This window comes from Chiloscyllium plagiosum, unplaced genomic scaffold, assembly GCF_037043375.1.
Source record: "Chiloscyllium plagiosum isolate Xiang-an unplaced genomic scaffold, Cpla_swu_hap1 HiC_scaffold_41, whole genome shotgun sequence".
Lineage (NCBI taxonomy): Eukaryota > Metazoa > Chordata > Chondrichthyes > Orectolobiformes > Hemiscylliidae > Chiloscyllium > Chiloscyllium plagiosum.
In genome coordinates this window covers 26,956,832-26,974,573 of record NW_028270179.1, presented here as the reverse complement: position 1 = coordinate 26,974,573, position 17,742 = coordinate 26,956,832, and the positions used below count along the sequence as shown (strand labels likewise).

Sequence of the window (17,742 nt, the reverse complement as noted above, 5' to 3'; positions counted from 1 at the left end):
TCAGTGCTGAGGGAGAACGCACTGTCTCTGGATCAGTGCTGAAGAATTACTACACTGTTGGAATGTCAGCGCTGAGGCAGTGGGTACTCCAGTACGGTCAGTGCTGAGGGAGCGCCGCACTGGAGGAGGACCACGCTGAAATAGTTTGACACTGTCAGAGGGTCGTGCTGAGAAAGTGTCCCACGGTTGGTGGGGCAGTGCTGCAGGAACTCTGCATTGTCCGAGGCCCAGTGCTTACAGGGCTAATAGTCGGACGGTAACTGCTGAGGGCGTGTCGCAATGTTGAAGGGTCAGTGCTGAGGCATCTCTGCACTGTCATAGGGTCAGTGCTGAGCGAGTGCCGCACTGTGAGAGGTTCAGCACTGTGGCAGTGCTGCACTGCTGGAGTGTCAGAGCTGCGGGAGTGCTACACTGTTCGAGTCCCAGCGCTGAGAAAATGTCACAGTGTCCGACTGTCTGATCTGAGGGACTGACACACTATCAGAGGGTCAATGCTGAGCGAGATTTGCATTGTCGGATGGAGAGCTGAGGAAGTCCTGTACTGCTAGGCGGTCAGTGCTCATAGAGCGCTGCCCTGTGGGAGGGTGAGTGCTAAAGGAGTGGGCAATGCCAGAAGGTCAGCATTGAATGATTGGGCATAGTCAGCGACTCAGTGCTGAGTTCGTGGAAATATCGGCGGGTCAGCTTTGAGGGGATATTGCACTGTTGGAGGGCCAGCACTGAAGGAGCATTGCACTGTCAGAAAGTCAGTTCTGAGGGAGCGCTGCACTGTTGGAGGGTCAGTGCTGAGGGTACTCAGCACTATTGGGCAGTCAGTTCTGAGGGAGAGCCACAGTGTCGGAGGGTCAATGCTGAGTGAACGCTGCAGTGTTGGAGTGTCAGTACTGAGGGAGTGCAGCACTTCAGAGGGTCAGTTCTCTGGGAGTGCTGCACTGTTGGAGGATCAAGGTTGAGGGTGTGTCATACTGTGAAAGAGTCATTGCTGACTGAAATCCTCACTGTTGGAGTTTCACTACTGAGGTTCGGAAGGTGAGTGCTGAGCGACTCGGCACTGTCAGAAGTTCAGTGCTGAGGCAGTGGTCACTGTTGGAGGGTTAGTGCTGAGTGAATAGGCACTGTCAGATGGTCAGCACTGAGGGTGATGGTACTATCAGATGGTCAGTGCTGTGAGAGCTCCACACTATTGGAGTGACCGTGCTCTGGGAGGTGGGTGAAACAATTTAGTTGTTTACCACAGAGGGCTGATGATGCTGGGTTATTCAAAATATTGAAGACTGACAAAGAGAGAGGGATTCTTAAACAGTGAGGGAATTGGGGGTTAATGGGGGAAGACAGGGAAGGTGCAGCAGTGGTTAGTCAGATCTGGTGTTGTCCCATTAAATGTCGCAACAGAATGTGATGTCCTGAAAGTCTTACTTCTGCTCCTGTCGTGGGAAATATTCTCTGGATCTCTGTCTACCAGGAATGTGTGTAGCAATTTCACTCAGTGGTTAGCACTGCTGACTCGCAGAGCCAGGCATACGGGTGACTGTCAGATTCGAACTTGCAGATTCTCCCTGTGTCAGCATGGGTTTCCTCCGGCTGCTGCTGTTTCCTCACACAGTTCAAAGATGTGCAGGCTCAGGTGGACTGGCCATGGGAAGTGTCTCCGCAATGTGACATGATGTGCAGGCTGGGTGGATTAACTCTGCAAAAATACAGGCCAGAATGCTGCTTAGTATCCTGTGGACTCGATCGACCAAATGGCCAAAAGACATAGGAGCAGAAGTTATGCCATTAAGCCCATCGAGTTCGATCTACCATTCACTAAGGGTCTCTTGAACTTCTTCTCTCCTACCAATGAAAACATCTTCCCAACATTCACTCAGTCCACGCTATTCAGTATTCTGCTTCTCCACCATAGAGATTCTGCACAGAAACTTTGGAATAGTAATTTCTCTGACGCACTGTGGGATTGGGGTAAATGATTAACAGTTTGACTCAGTGAAGAAGGTGGTGAAATTTCGACAGAGTCTCTGAAATGCGATGCAGTGAGGTGGAGCAAGCTCAGGTTGTATCGAAGGGTGAGTACACATGTTAATGATTTAAAATGATCAGCCTGCTGAGTTCCTTCCAAGGAAGGAGGACACTCTGAACATCTTGTTGGAGGGCTGTTCGATTCAGAATACGTCAGCTCCAGGGAATTAGGACGGACTATGTCCAGAATCGCTTCTCACAATATCTCGGCGCTGAGCAGCACCACCCAAGACGAACCCTCAAACACGGACCGTGCACTTCGGAGTAAAGAAGGTGAAGCCTTCACTCACTCTCTGTCTCTATCACACACTCTCCCCCTCTCTCTGTCTCTATCACACACTCCCCCCGTCTCTGTCTCTATCCCACACTCCGTCTGTCTCTCTGTCTCTATCACACTCCCCCTCTCTCTCTCTGTCTCTATCACACACTCCCCCTCTCCCTCTCTGTCTCTATCACACACTCCCCCTCTCCCTCTCTGTCTCTATCACACACTCCCCCTCTCTCTGTCTCTGACGCATGAGCAAGGAAAATGTTTCATAGGAAAATCTACTGGAAAAAATAAGTGAGAGCAGAATCCAGAATCAGAAGTGCAAATCGGTGTGAAGGCTGTCGACAAAGAAACCAGACAGCAACAGTGAAAAAGTGAGAGACAGACAGAGACAGCAAGAGAGATCGAGAGCAAGAGACAGTGTGTGTGAACATCAAAGAGAGGAAAGAGAGAGAATGAGAGAATTGCAGAGAGCCAGACAGCGAAACAAAGAGCACGACAGACAGAGACAGAAAGACAGAACGTTTGAGAGAGTAAGAAACTACGGGAAGAATGACAGACACAGAACGTTAAAGATAAAAGGAATGTAGAGAGAGTGAGAAGCGGTAAGTGAAAGGGAGCGACTCAGATTGTTACATAGTAAGTGAGACTGAGTTGAGATAAAGTGATTGAGTCAGTGTGAGTAACTGTGAGAAGCAACAGTGAAAGAGATGAGAGAATGAGAAATACATATAGAACTAAGCAAAGATGTTAACGGAGTGATAGCAAGAGTGACAGAGAGACTGTGAACGACAAAGATTCAGCAATATATGAGAGAAAAGAGAAATTATGAGAGAAATGAGCGAGTGAAAGTCAGAAAGACAGGGACATACAAACAGAGCAAGATAGAATGACAGAGTGAGAAAGATGGGAAGGTGTGAGACAGGAAGACAGAGGTACAAGCACAGGAAGAAAGAAAAAGAGAGTGACAGCCAGAGGCAGTGAGCAATAAACGAGGGAGTCATAAAGTGAGAGAAAGTCAGAGAGTGAGAGACATAAGAATGACATAGTGAGAGTGAAATAGAAACACGATTGACAGTATGAGGTCAAGACAGAAACAAAATGAGAGACAGAGAGAAACGTTGGGAGCCTTTGCCGATATTGACAGTCCGATTGTTCCTACTATCTTTCTGTTACCAGTTTGGAAGGCCCCGGCTCTCGCTTGCCACTTGACATGGGACTGTTAGAGACCATTCCCATAGAAGTCGGTTTGTAAACAGTGTCATATTCGCTCTGCCCTCTCCAGGCTCAGAGGAGCCGACCACAGGATGAACGGAGTATTCCTATTCCTCCTGCTTGAACTCCTCGCCCTGTTTCTGTCTCGGGCCGGTCTTTTGCCACGGAGGAAATTCATCGACCAAGGTGAGTCGCTACCGCGTGGGGGCATGTGGGTGGGAGGTTATCGAAAGTCTGGCTCTCGGATTGAAAGGAGACTGCTGGCTTTAGCTGATTTCACACAGCCCCGCTGGCCCCAGGCACCCCCCTCCATTCCCTGTCAGTCCGCTCTCTGATACTGCCTTTTCCTAGCTTGGCACTGAGGCTTTGTGGACCAGAGAAACAAACAAATAGACACACAGCCAGAGAGAAACACACACACACACACACACACACACACACACACACACACACACACACACACACACACACACACACACACACACACACACACACACACACACACACACACACACAACCAGAAAGATATCACCTAAGAGCAGGAGTCGGCCGATTCCGTACCTCAATATGCTGAAAGGTGATCATCTCACTCAACGTCAATTTCCCACTTGCAACCCACACCCTTGATGCCTTTAAAACTACAAAATAAAAGCTCTTTCTCCTGCGCATCAGCACAAGTCTCTGTGACACTCTAGCATCCACCCACATATGCTGGCACGTCCTACCGTTCAGGCACAGCCTGTGTGAATAGATAGCAATCATTGAATTCGATATCCGCGTTGGAGTTTTAGAACAGAGCAAGTCGGAGACACAGGTTTGTCAGGCGCGCTGTGGAGCAGGTTTAGAGGTTTATTTTCTGGACGTCGTGGTAGACTCCAAATGCCTCACATCCACACTCTGTCCGAACCTAGAAAAAAGATGCAGAGTCAAAAACTTTTCATGGGTGTGTGTTTGCAGAGACGAAAGTCTTACGTGCGCGATCCCCATGACCGTATTGGCTCCCACTTCCGGCTGTTCAGGTTTCACCATCAGTAATTCTGACGTGGTGGGCGAGTGGGTTGAGAGGAATCCTGGTTAATCCTCGGCCTCGCTGGTTTCGTTCGCAGAGACTTGAGCCACATGTGAAGTGTTGAGAGGCCTGTGCCGAGAGCAGACCTGCCGAGGAGACGAGCTGAAGATCAGAGCCAACTGCTACCGGGGCACCCATTGATGCCGGGCGAAGGAGTTGGTGATGTTGGATCTGCTGATGACCCAGACGCTCCATCTTCCATGTGTGAAAGTGCAATGGCCTGGATATGGTGGGATCGTGGAGATGGCACTCCCAGCTCCCAAGCATTCCATTTTTACACAGCTTAGCTTGGTACTCAAGACTCCTACAGCCTTATTACCCTGCTATCTGTCATACTGGCAATAAATATTGAGGATAGTGCCTGTCAATCGATCTCTTCCTCTTTCTCGGTGTCATATTGATCCATTCTGAATGCTCAAAGGTGGGGAAGGATTGGATATGAGCACACAAGCTGAAACAGAGATACAAACACCACACACACACACACACACACACACACACACACACACACACACACACATTCACCCTATACATAGACACATATCCACATACATGCAATGACACACCCTCACACATCCACCCACATCTACACACACCCACCCATACATACAAACTCGCACAAACACACAACAGTACCCACATACACACACATATCCACTCATACACACGCAGACACACCAACACATACACGCACTCACAAACACAAACTCACACACGCACCCACATATGCTCACACCGACACCCACACACATGTCCCCTCATACATCGACACCCGCACACAGACTCACACACACATTCACACACTTTCAAACAAACCCACATGCACACAGACACAAACACACACACACGCACATGCACAGACAATCACACCGCACAGACACTCACACACACACGCCCACACACACCAACGCACATGCACTCAAATATATACACAGACACATTCACACACACAGACACATCCACCTACCCAGATGCACACACACACAGGCAAGTGCGTGCGCAACCATCCACCCACACACAAACACCCACAAGCGCACGCATATCTACACAAACACACACCTACAGACACACAACTGCACACCCACACACATCCCTTACACACAAACACACAAATACAACTTCACACACACCCCCACGCCCAATGACACACACCCACACACATCCACGCACTCACCTACACACAACCACACACACACCCATATTCACATCCACTCATCCACAGCCATTCACGGACACACACCCACACGCATCACAACACCACACACTCCACACACACGTACACACTAAACACCCATACATACCCACACACATACCCACACACACTCACTCAAACTGACACGCATTCACCCACACACACACACACCGCGCCCCCTCACACTCCACACGTACAGAACACACAGTCATTGTCATACACTTATTAAACCCACACCATCCCACACTCACACATACAACCCAACAAACGCACATCCACCCACACGCATCCACACACACACACTCACACACAAACACACACACACACACACAGACACACACAGGTGTATCCGTGGTGTAGAATTGATGGAAATCATCCCCTAAATGCTACATGTTGGATGGAGATACAAGGGGACTAAGGATAGATCGTTTGTGCTACTCTATAGAAAATAATTGTGTAAATCATCTTTTGAAAATACTTAACTCTCTGACTGATAGTTTTCCGTCTGGAAAGGATGATATTTTTTACAAATCCTGGGACTACGATTTGCTGATGGTACGACGACACTGCTCCACCATGTTTCACTTACATGTCAGTAGACGTTAGACAGGCTGAATGGACATCCCCGTGCCAATCATTATTTTAGCAGACACTTCACTCAGATATGTATCCCGTAAAAGAAAAATATGATGTATTTTGTTGGAAACAAAAATTTCTAGCGGCATCAAGGTTGCAAGGATGAAAAGCATTGTTTCCCCCACCTGACACTGTGCTCCTCGAATGAGCCCTTTATGTGAGATTTCAGATGTTTCTATAATGTGGCAGGTGGGAGACATGGCACACGTCTCCGCTGGCTACATCTGCGGGAAATGCACCCAACTCTAGCTCCTTGAAAACCGTGTGAGGGAATTTGAGCTGGAGCTGGATGAACTACGGATCTGAGGGCGTAATTGAGAGGAATTACCGGGAGTTGGTCAGTCCCAAGGCTCAGGACAATTATAGATGGGCTATAGTTAGTGGGAGGAAAGGGGACAGACAGACAGTGCAGAGATCCCCTGTGGACATTCCCCTCAGCAATAAGTATAGCGTTTTGGATGCTGCTGGGTGGGGGGGGGGGGGTGACCGACTAGAGGAAAGTCATAGTAGTCAGTTCTCTGGCACTGAGCCTGACACTGTGGCAAAGAATGTCAGGGGGAAGAATAGAAAAGTATTCGTTGTAGGGGACTGGATAGTTAAGAGAATCGACAGGAGATTTTGTGGTCAGGATCGGGATTCCCGGAAGGTATGTTGCCTCCCTGGTGCTAGGGTCCGGGACGTCTCCGATTGGGTGTATAAGGTTCAAAAAGGTGAGAACGAACAGCCAGAAATCGTGTTACATAGTGGTACTAATGATAGAGCCAGAAAAAAGGATTGAGAATATAAAAAGTGATTTCAGGGTGTTAGGATGGAAGCTGCAAAGCAAGACGAACAGAGTAGTGTTCTCTAATTTGCTACCAGTGCCACGAGATAACAAGGCAAGGAACAGGGAGCGGGCGCAGCCTAACACGTGGCTGTGTAGCTGGCGTATTAGGGAGGGCTTCAGATATGTAGATAATTGGGATGCCTTCTGGGGAAGGTGGGACCTGTACAAGAAGGACGGTTTGCATCTGAACTGGAAAGGGACCAATGTCCTGGGTGGAAGGTTTGAACGAATAGTCCGAGAGGTTTTATACAACTATGGCAGGGGGGTGGGAACCTGAGCTGTATACCGGAGGTGAGAGTTGATGCAGATGAGGCAATAGCAAGAGGTAAACCAGCTAGTGGGAAGGGTTTTCCTGGAAAGGAACCAAGGAATCAGTTAAAGTGTGTTTGTTTGAACGCAAGGAATATCAGGAATAAAAGTGACGAACTTAGAGCATGGATCAGTACCTGGTGCTATAATGCTGTGGCCATAACACAGACATGGGTTTCTCAGTGGCAGGAATGGTTGCTGGAAGTTCAAGGGTTTAGAGCATTTTAAAAGAATAGGGAGGGGGGGGAAGAGGAGGGGATGTAGCACTACTAATCAGAGAGGGTATCACAGCTACAGAAGCTTCCATTGTCGAGGAAGATCTGCCTACCGAGTGAGTATGTGTGGCAATTGGGAACACCAAGGCAGCAGTCACCTCGTTAGGGGTTTACTACGGGCCCCCCAATAGCAGCAGGGAGATGGAAGAAAGCATAGGTCGGCAGATTTTGGAAAAGTGTGGACGTAATACGGTTGTTGTAATGGGTCTCTTTAACTTTCCCAATATTGATTGGAACCTCCTTCGAGCAGAAGATTTGAATGGTGCAGTTTTTGTAAGGTGTGTTGAGGAGGGTTTCCAAACTCGGTACGTTGAGAGGCCGACGAGGGGAGAGGCCATTCTAGACTCGGTGCTCGGAAAAGAGCCGGGGCAGGGATCAGATCTTGTGGGAGGAGAGACTTTTGCTGATCGTGACCACAACTGCCTGACATTCTACATAGCTATGGAGAATGAGAGGATTAGGCAAAATGGGAGGATATTTAATTGGGGAAGAGGAAACTATGAGTTAGCGATTAGACATGAGTTAGGAAGTATGGTTGTTCCATGGTAAAGGCACGATAGACATGTGCAGACTGTTTAAGGAACAGTTGTCGCGAGTGATGAATAAATATGTCCCTCTGAGACAGGCAAGAAGGGGTAAGATAAAAGAATCTTGGATGACGAGAGCGGTGGAGTGTCTCATCAAAAGGAAGGAGGAAGGAGGTAGCTTACAGAAGGTGGAGGAAGCTGGGGTCAAGCTTAGCACTAGAGGATTACAGGAAGGCGAGGAATGAGCTCAAAAATGGTCTGAGGAGAGCCAAGAGGGGACACGAGAAAGGCTTGGCAGAAAGGATTACGGAGAACACAAAGGCATTTTACACTTATGTGAGGGATAAGAGAATGGTCAAAGAAAGAATAGGGCCGATCAGGGATAGCATAGGGAACTTGTGTGTGGAGTCCGAGGAGGTAGGGGAGCCCTAAATTAGTTTTTTTGCTTCTGTCGTTAGGAAAGAAACGAACTTTGTTGTGCATGAAACGTTTGAAGAGCAGGTGTGCATGCTGGCATGGATAGAGATAGAGGAAGCTGATGTGCTGAAAATTTGGTCAAACATTAAGACTGACAAGTCGCCAGGCTCGGACCAGATTTGTCCTCGGCTGCTTTGGGAAACGAGAAATGCAATTGCTTCTCCACTTGCGAAGATCTTTGCATCCTCGCTCTCCACTGGAGTCGTACCTGAGGATTGGAGAGAGGCAAATGCAATTACTCTCTTCAAGAAAGAAAATAGGGAAATCCCCCGCAATTACAGACCAGTAAGTCTCACGTCTGTCGTCTGCAAGGTGTTAGAAAGGATTCTGACGGATAGGATTTATGACCACCTGGAAGAGCATGGCTCGATTAAATACAGTCAACACGGCTTTGCGAGGGGCAGTCATACCTCACAAAGCTTATAGAGTTCTTTGAGGATGTGACTAGAAAAGTTGATGAGGGTCAACCTGTGGATGTGGTGTATATGGACTTTAGCAAGGCATTTGATAAGGTTTCCCGTGGTAAGCTCATTCAGAAGGTCAGGAGGAAAGGGATACAGGGGAACTTAGCTGTCTCGATACAGAATTGGTAGTAGAACTAAAATATTCTGCATGGAAGTCAGTGGTGATTGGTATTCCACAGGGCTCTGTCCTTGGGCCTCTACTGTTTGTAATTTTTATTAATGACGTGGATGAGGGGATTGAAGAATGGGTCAGCAAGTTTACAGACGACACAAAGATTGGAGGTGTCATTGACATTATAGAAGGTTGTTGTAGGCTGCAGCGAGACATTTAAAGGATGCAGAGATGGGCTGAGAGTTGGCAGATGGAGTTCAACCTGGATAAATGCGAGGTGATGCATTTTGGAAGGTCGATTTTGAAAGCTGAGTTCAGGATTAAGGATAGGATTTTTGGCAGTGTGGAGGAACAGAGGGATCTTGGTGTGCAGGTACATAGATCCCTTAAAATGGCCACCCAAGTGGACAAGGTTGTTAAGAAAGCATGTGGTGTTTTGGCTTTCATTAACAGGGGGATTGAGTTTAAGAGTCGAGAGCTGTATAAAACCTTGGTTAGACCGCACTTGGAATACTGAGTCCAGTCCTGGTCGCCCTATTATAGAAAAGATGTGGATGCTTTGGAGAGGGTTCAGAGGAGGTTTTACCAGAATGCTGCCTAGACTGGAGGGTTTATCTTATGAAGAGAGGTTGACTGAGCTCGGACTTTTTTCATTGGAGAAAAGGAGGAGGAGGGGGACCGAATTGAGTATACAAGATAATGAGAGGCATAGATAGAGTCGATAGTTTATCTTTGAAAGTTGCCACTCAGGTGGATAGAGCTTGTAAGAAGGCCTATGGTGAATTAGCGTTCATTAGCAGAGGGATTGAATTAAAGAGTCGTGAAGTGATGGTGCAGCTGTACAAGACCTTGGTTAGGCCACATTTGGAGAACTGTGTGCGGTTCTGGTCGCTTCACCTTTGGAAGATGTGGAAGCTTTGGAGATGGTGCAGAGAAGATTTACCAGGATGTTGCCTGGAATGGAGAATAGGTCGTACGAGGATAGGTGGAGTGCTAGGCCTTTTCTCATTGGAACGGCGAAGGATAAGGGGTGACTTGATAGAGGTTTATAAGATGATCAGAGGAATAGATAGAATAGACAGTCAGAAACCTTTTCCCCGGGTACAACAGAGTGTACAAGGGGACATAAATTTAAGGTGAAGGTTGGAAGCATCGGGATGTCAGGGGTTGGCTCTTTACCCAGAGAGTGGTGGGGGCATGGAATGCGCTGCCTTTGGGAGTGGCAGAGTCGGAATCATTGGCGACCTTTAGCGGCAATTGGATAGGTAAATGGATGGGTGCTTAAGCTCGGACAAATGTTCCGCACAACATCGTGTGCCGAAGGGCCTGTTCTATGCTATATTGTTCTATGTTCTACGTTCTATGTTCTATATCCAGAGACTATTTCCCAGGGCAGAAATGGCTAACACGAGGGGTCATAGTTTTAAGTTGTTTGGAGGAAAGTATAGAGGGGATGTCAGAGGCGAGTTCTTTACACAGAGAGTTGTGAAAGCATGGAATGCGTTGTCAGCAGCACTTGTGGAAGCAAGGTCATTGGGGACATTTAAGAGACTGCTGGACATGCATATGGTCACAGAAATTTGAGGGTACATACATGAGGATCAATGTGTCGGCACAAAATTGTGGGCTGAAGGGCCTGTTCTGTGCTGTACTGTTCCAAGTTCTATGTTCTATGTTCTATGTACTATAATGTATTGTCCCACAGGGCCTCTGCGGATAGGGCTCCACCCGTGGTCATATGAATAGAACAGTCCACTTTGTTGCTTTAATCGACCGTAATCAGAATCATTCTGCATTGCTGCGAAGCTTTCAGCTCACCATGTGACAAAATTTAACAGCTACCCACACAATTTAATTTTTGGTACGGATTGGCCCACGCCTAGTGATGCAGTCACAGATCTCTCACTGTCACCTTGGCACCAGTAGTTACCCCGTCAGTAGTAAAATGAGCACTTACTACAATTCGGATGTTTGTGTGAGCTCTCCGTGTACGAATTGTTTGCCATGAGCAGTCAAAGTGATTTGTAAATAGTTTTGTTGCTCAGAATTCTGGGATGCCCTTGGCCTGCCTTAGATAACAGGTATTCTGTTCTCCTTCCCTTTTCACGGTTGTCTCTCTTTTTCTCTCTGACCTTTTCTCTCATCATCCAGTTTTCGTCATTTTCCTCACCCTCTCACTCTCGATACTGTTCCTCTCTATTTCCGAACATTCGCGTTCTCCATCACATTTCTCAATTTCCTCTTTCCCCACTTCTCACCAAATATATAATATCTCTCCTTCTGTATTCACTGTATTCCTTGATTTCTCCAGTTTTCTCTCCTCTTCCTTCGCCTCCATCTCCAATTTGCTCTCTTGTTTCCACTCTGTTCTCATTGTGGGGTTTGTGTGTGTGCGTACACGTATGTCTGTGTGAGAATATGTCCACGCATGTATGATTTTACTTGCCATGCGGACACCTAACGTTTCACAACAATTAATAGATTGAACCTTGGGAGTGCAATTTCAGATAGATAGGATAGTAAGGGCTGAGTTTGGAATTCCTGCATCGCATCATAGTGTATAGCAGTTGGGAGGTCAATGTTATGGTTGAGCAAGCCATTGTCTCGGCCACTTTTGGAAGATAGTGTGCAATTCCGTTCTGCTTATTATCGGAGGAATGTTATGAATCTTAAAGGGTTCAGAAAAAAATTACAAGGATGTTACGAGGATTGGAGTATTTGAGGTAGAGCGCGAGGTTAAAACGGCTCGGGCTATTTTCCCTAGAGAGTCAGGAGCTGAGGGATTAACTTTAAAACTTTTGTAAATTCATCAGAGACACGGGTAGAGTGAATAGAAATGCCTTTTGTCCAGAATGGGGAGTCCAAACAAGTGGGCATTTATTTAACGTGAGAGTAATAACATTTAACAGGGACCTTTTTCACATGGAGTTGGTGCATGTTTGGAATGTGCTGCCAGAGGAAGATCTGTACCGAAGGGTTTGCTTCCATGCTGTACACCTCGATGACTCTGTGATTCTTTGAACCTATGATATTGAACACAGTATCTTATCAAGAGCGAATGAACCGTCAATATCCACCGCTGATGCATTGTTCCCGTAAACAGACAATTAGTGATTGGTGCAAACTCAGCACCAGCTCACCTTTTTGAACTTTACTGGAGGGTGTCATACAGAATCGTGACTGACAGCAGGACAATTTCGTTTCGGGGGTAAATATTTAACAAACCGACAATGACTGTTACACGAGTACTCTGTGCTGAAAACTGGCAGGGAACCGTGGTGTCATACAATTACCAGGCAATGGCCATCTTAATAAGACACTGAAGAATCACTACCTTTTGATAGCCAATGGCGTTACCATCCATGATTCCGCCCACCCCCCTCAACCCATCTATCCACATTCTGGGATTACCATTGAGAGCAAATCGCCTTATTGCCTCATGTCATTCAATGGGATGACCATCATCGAATTATCGAATTCCCTGATGATTAACATGCTGATGAACACCATTGAAAGTGAAGCTAATCATTGTCCTTTGAAGTTCAATGATGTCACTGTCACAGAATGCTGCCCACCCGACAAAATCTTGGGGTTTTCCATTGAGAGTGAAACTAACCATAGCCCCTTGATATTCAATGGCATTACCAACGTTGAATTCCCTCCAGATTAAAACCTGGGAGATTACCATTGACCAGAAATTGAACTGGAGTCACCAAATCAGTCGAGTCACTATAAGGGAATCTTGCAGCGATTAACTCACCTCCCGAATCACTTCCTAATGCCGTTCTACCATCGATAAGGCACAAGTCCGGAAAGTAATGAAATACTCTCTAAAGATTTGAATGAGTGCAACTCCAACAATACTCCAGAGAGTCAACATAATCACAGGTATATCAGTTCGACTGGCTGACACCACATTTAACCCTCCTCTCATTTATCTCGCCATCATTCAGGCACTCCACCTGTATTACTGATGAAGAGCTTTTGCCTGAAACGTCGATTTTAAGACCATAAGACATAGGAGCGGAAGTAAGGCCATTCGGCCCATCGAGTCCACTCCGCCATTCAATCATGGCTGATGGGCATTTCAACTCCACTTACCCGCATTCTCCCCGTAGCCCTAAATTCCTTGTGACATCAAGAATTTATCAATTTCTGCCTTGAAGACCTTGAGCGTCCCAGCCTCCACTGCACTCTGTGGCAATGAATTCCACAGGCCCACCACTCTCTGGCTAAAGAAATGTCTCCGCATTTCTGTTCTGAATTTACCCCCTCTAATTCTAAGGCTGTGTCCACGTGTCCTAGTCTCCTCGCCTAATGGAAACAATTTCCTAGCGTCCACCCTCTCCAAGCCATGTATTATCTTGTAAGTTTCTATTAGATCTCCCCTTAAAATTCTAAACTCCAATGAATACAATCCCAGGATCCTCAGCCGTTCCTCGAATGTTAGACGTACCTTTCCAGGGATCATCGTGTGAATCTCTGCTGGACACGCTCCAGTGCCAGTATGTCCTTCCTGAGGTGTGGGGACCGAAACTGGACACAGTACTCCAAATGGGGCCTAGCAGAGCTTTATAAAGTCTCAGTAGCACATCAGTGCTTTTATATTCCAACCCTCTTGAGATAATTGACAACATTGCATTCGCTTTCTTAATCACGGACTCAACCTGCATGTTTACCTTTAGAGAATCCTCAACTAGCACTCCCAGATTCCTCTGTACTTTGGCTTTACGAATTTTCTCACCGTTTAGAAAGTAATCCATGCTTCTATTCTTTTTTTCCAAAGTGCAAGACCTCGCATTTGCTCACATTGAATTCCATCAGCCATTTCCTGGACCACTCCTCCAAAATGTCCTGATCCTTCTGCAGCCTCCCCACTTCCTCAGTACTACCTGCCTGTCCACCTAACTGTGTATCATCGGCAAACTTCGCTTGAATGCACCCAGTCCCTTCATCCAGATCATTTTCCTGTTCCTCGGATGCTGCCTGAACTGCTGTGCTTTTCCAGCACGACTCTTCTCCAGAATCTGGTTTTCAGCATCTGCAATAATTGTTTTTACCACATTCAACAAGCATTCGTCAAACCGAAAAGTGAAATTGCTGGATAACTCTGCAGGTCTGGCACCAGGTGCGAGACGAAAACAGAACGAATGTTTCGGGAACCCAAACACAGGTACCCCCTTCCTCTGCTTGAAAGGCACAGTAGCAGTAATGAGTATCAATTACAAAAAGGATTACATTCTCTAAAGATCTTCAGGCAGCACTTTCCAAACAAATGACGACTTCCATCGCGAAGGACAAAGCAACAAATGTATGGGAACATGACACCATGTCTGTTCCCCTCCAAGCCACTCGCTATCCTGACATGGAAATGTATCGCCGTTCTTTCATAACTGCTGAGTCAAAAGTTTGGAATTCCATCCGTACTGGCACAGTGGACTCTACCTACAATACATGGAACATAGCATTTCACGAAGGAACTAAGGCTACCTGCTTAAGGGTAAATTAGGAATGGTGTTAAATGCTAGATCCACAAGTGAATAAAATAAACGAATCATTTACAGAAGGGTAACTGTTTAGAGAATACAGCCCCTCAAAGATCTGCAAGGCAGCATTTGTGTGGAGGCGGAGAAAATGAGGGAGACACTATACGAGTATTTTGCATCAATGTTTGCTGTGGAAAAGGATATGGAAGATATAGAATAAAGGTAAATGGAAGGTGACATCTTGAAAAATGTATTTTCCAGATGACGAATTGCTGGATTCCTTGAAACGCATAAAAGTTGATAAATCCTCAACACCGTGTCAGGTGTAATCTGGAACTCTGCGTGGAGGTAGGGAAGTGATTGCTGGGCCCTTTGATGAGATATTAATAGCATTGATCCTCACAGGTGAAGTGCCGAAAATCTGGAGTTTGGCGAATTCGGTTCCACTCTTTACGAAAGTCGGTAAGGATAAGCCAGGAAACTGTAGATCACTGAGCCTGACGTCGAAGGTGAGCAAGTTGCTTGAGGGAATCATGAGGGAGAGGATGCACAAGTATTTGGAAAGGCAAGGAGTCATAGTCAATACAACTTAGAGCATAGGGATCCATGTCAAACAAACTTAATCGAGTCTTTTGAAAAAATAACAAGGAGGATTGATGAGGCGAGAGCATTAGATGTGATCTCTAAGTACTTCAGTCAGACGTTCATCACGGTTCCACATGGGAGATTGATTAGCAAGATTAGATCTCCTGGAATAAATGGATAAATAATTGGCTTAAAGGTAGAAGACAGAGAGTGTTAGTGGATTTGTGTTTTTCAAACTGGAGGTCTGTCACTAGTGGCTACCACAGAAATCGGTGCTGGGTCCACTACTCTTCCTCCATTACGTAGATGTTTTGGATGAAAGCATCAGAGGCATCGTTAGTAAATTTGCAGATGAAACCAAAATTGGAGATGGAGTGGACAGCGAAGAAGGTTACCTCAGATTAAAAAGGTATCTAATTCAAATGGGCCAACGGGCTGAGAATTGGCAGATGGAATTTTACTGAGATATATGCGAGCTACTCCATTTTGGAAAAGCACAACTTAGCAGGATTTATATACTTAATGGTAAGGTCCTAGAGAGTGTTCTGGATCAGTGGTGCTAAAAGAGCACAGCAATTCAGGCAGCATCCGACGAGCAGCAAAATCGACGTTTCGGGCAAAAGCCCTTCATCAGGAATAAAGGCAGAGAGCCTGAAGCGTGAAGGGATAAGCTAGAGAAGTGTGGGGGTGGGGAGAATGTAGCATAGAGTACAATAGCTGAGTGGGGGAGGAGATGAAGGTGATAGGTCAGGGAGGAGAGGGTGGAGTGGATAGGTGGAAAAGGAACTACGCAGGTCGGACAAGTCCGGACAGTTCAAGGGGACAGTGCGGGCTGGAAGTTTGAAACTAGGATGAGGTGGGGGAAGGGGAAATGAGGAAACTGTTGAAGTCCACATTGATGCGCTGGGGTTGAAGTGTTCCGAGGCGGAAGATGAGGCGTTCTTCCTCCAGGCGTCTGGTGGTGAGGGAGCGGCGGCGAAGGAGCCCAGGACCTCCATGTCCTCGGCTGAGTGGGAGGGGGAGTTGAAATGTTGGGCCACTGGGCGGTTTGGTTAATTGGTGGCCCAACATTTCAACTCCCCCTCCCACTCTGCCGAGGACATGGAGGTCCTGGGCCTCCTTCGCCGCCGCCCCCTCACCACCAGACGCCTGGAGGAAGAACGCCTCATCTTCCGCCTCGGAACACTTCAACCCCAGGGCATCAAAGTGCACTTCAACAGCTTCCTCATTTCCCCTTCCCCCACCTCATCCTAGTTTTAAACTTCCAGCCCGCACTGTCCCCTTGACCTGTCCGGACTTGTCCGACCTGCCTAGCTCCTTTTCCACCTATCCACTCCACCCTCTCCTCCCTGACCTATCATCTTCATCTCCTCCCCCACTCACCGATTGTACTCTATGCTACTTTCTCCCCACCCCCACCCTCCTCTAGCTTATCTCTTCACGCTTCAGGCTCACTGCCTTTATTCCTGATGAAGGGCGTTTGCCCGAAACGTCGATTTTGCTGCTCGTCGCATGCTGCCTGAATTGCTGTGCTCTTCTAGCACCACTGATCCAGAATCTGGTTTCCAGCATCTGCAGTCATTGTTTTTACCCTAGAGAGTGTTACTGAGTAAAGAGACCTTGGAGTGCAGGATCAAAGCTCCTTTAAACTGGAGTCGCAGGTAGATAGGATGATGAAGAACACGTTTTGTACGCTTTCCTTTATTGGTCAGAGTATTGAATACAGGAGTTGGGAGGTCATGTTGCCGCATTAAAGGACATTGGTTAGGCCTCGTTTGGAATATTGCGGTCAATTCTGCTCTTCATCGTATGGTGAGGAATTTGTGGAACTTGAAAGGGTTCACAATAGAGTATGAAGATGCTGCCAGGGTTGGAGGTTTCTGAACTATGGGGAGGGGTTGAATGGGCTGGAGCAGTTTCCCCTGAAGAGTCGGAGGCGTATAGAAGTTTAGAAAATAATAAGGGGTATAGATATGGTAAATATCTATTTACCAAGGGTGGAGGAGTCTGGAACTGGAGAGAATAGGTTAAGATTGAAAGAGGAAAAGGGTAAAAGAAACTAAGGCACAACATTTTCAAGCAGAGGGCATATCTATATATCGAATGAGCTGCCAGAGGAACATTTAAAAGGCACGTGGATAGATATATGAATAGGAAGGGTTTCGATTGATATGGGCCGGGTGATGGCAGGTGGGGTTAGATTGGATTGGGATATCTGATCGGCATGGAAGTGGTGGACCGAAGCATCCGTTTCCATGCTGTACATCACTATGACTCTCTGACTA

General features: G+C 46.9%; 1 long non-coding RNA gene across 1 annotated transcript; it reads left to right on the top strand.

Moving 5' to 3' along the window:
- The first annotated feature begins 2,248 nt into the window (after nucleotides 1-2,248).
- Nucleotides 2,249-4,725, top strand: LOC148138196 (uncharacterized). The gene is made up of 3 exons (XR_015754039.1): nucleotides 2,249-2,289; nucleotides 3,464-3,685; nucleotides 4,606-4,725. It is a non-coding gene; the product is annotated as an uncharacterized LOC148138196 (long non-coding RNA).
- Nucleotides 4,726-17,742: the final 13,017 nt, after the last annotated feature.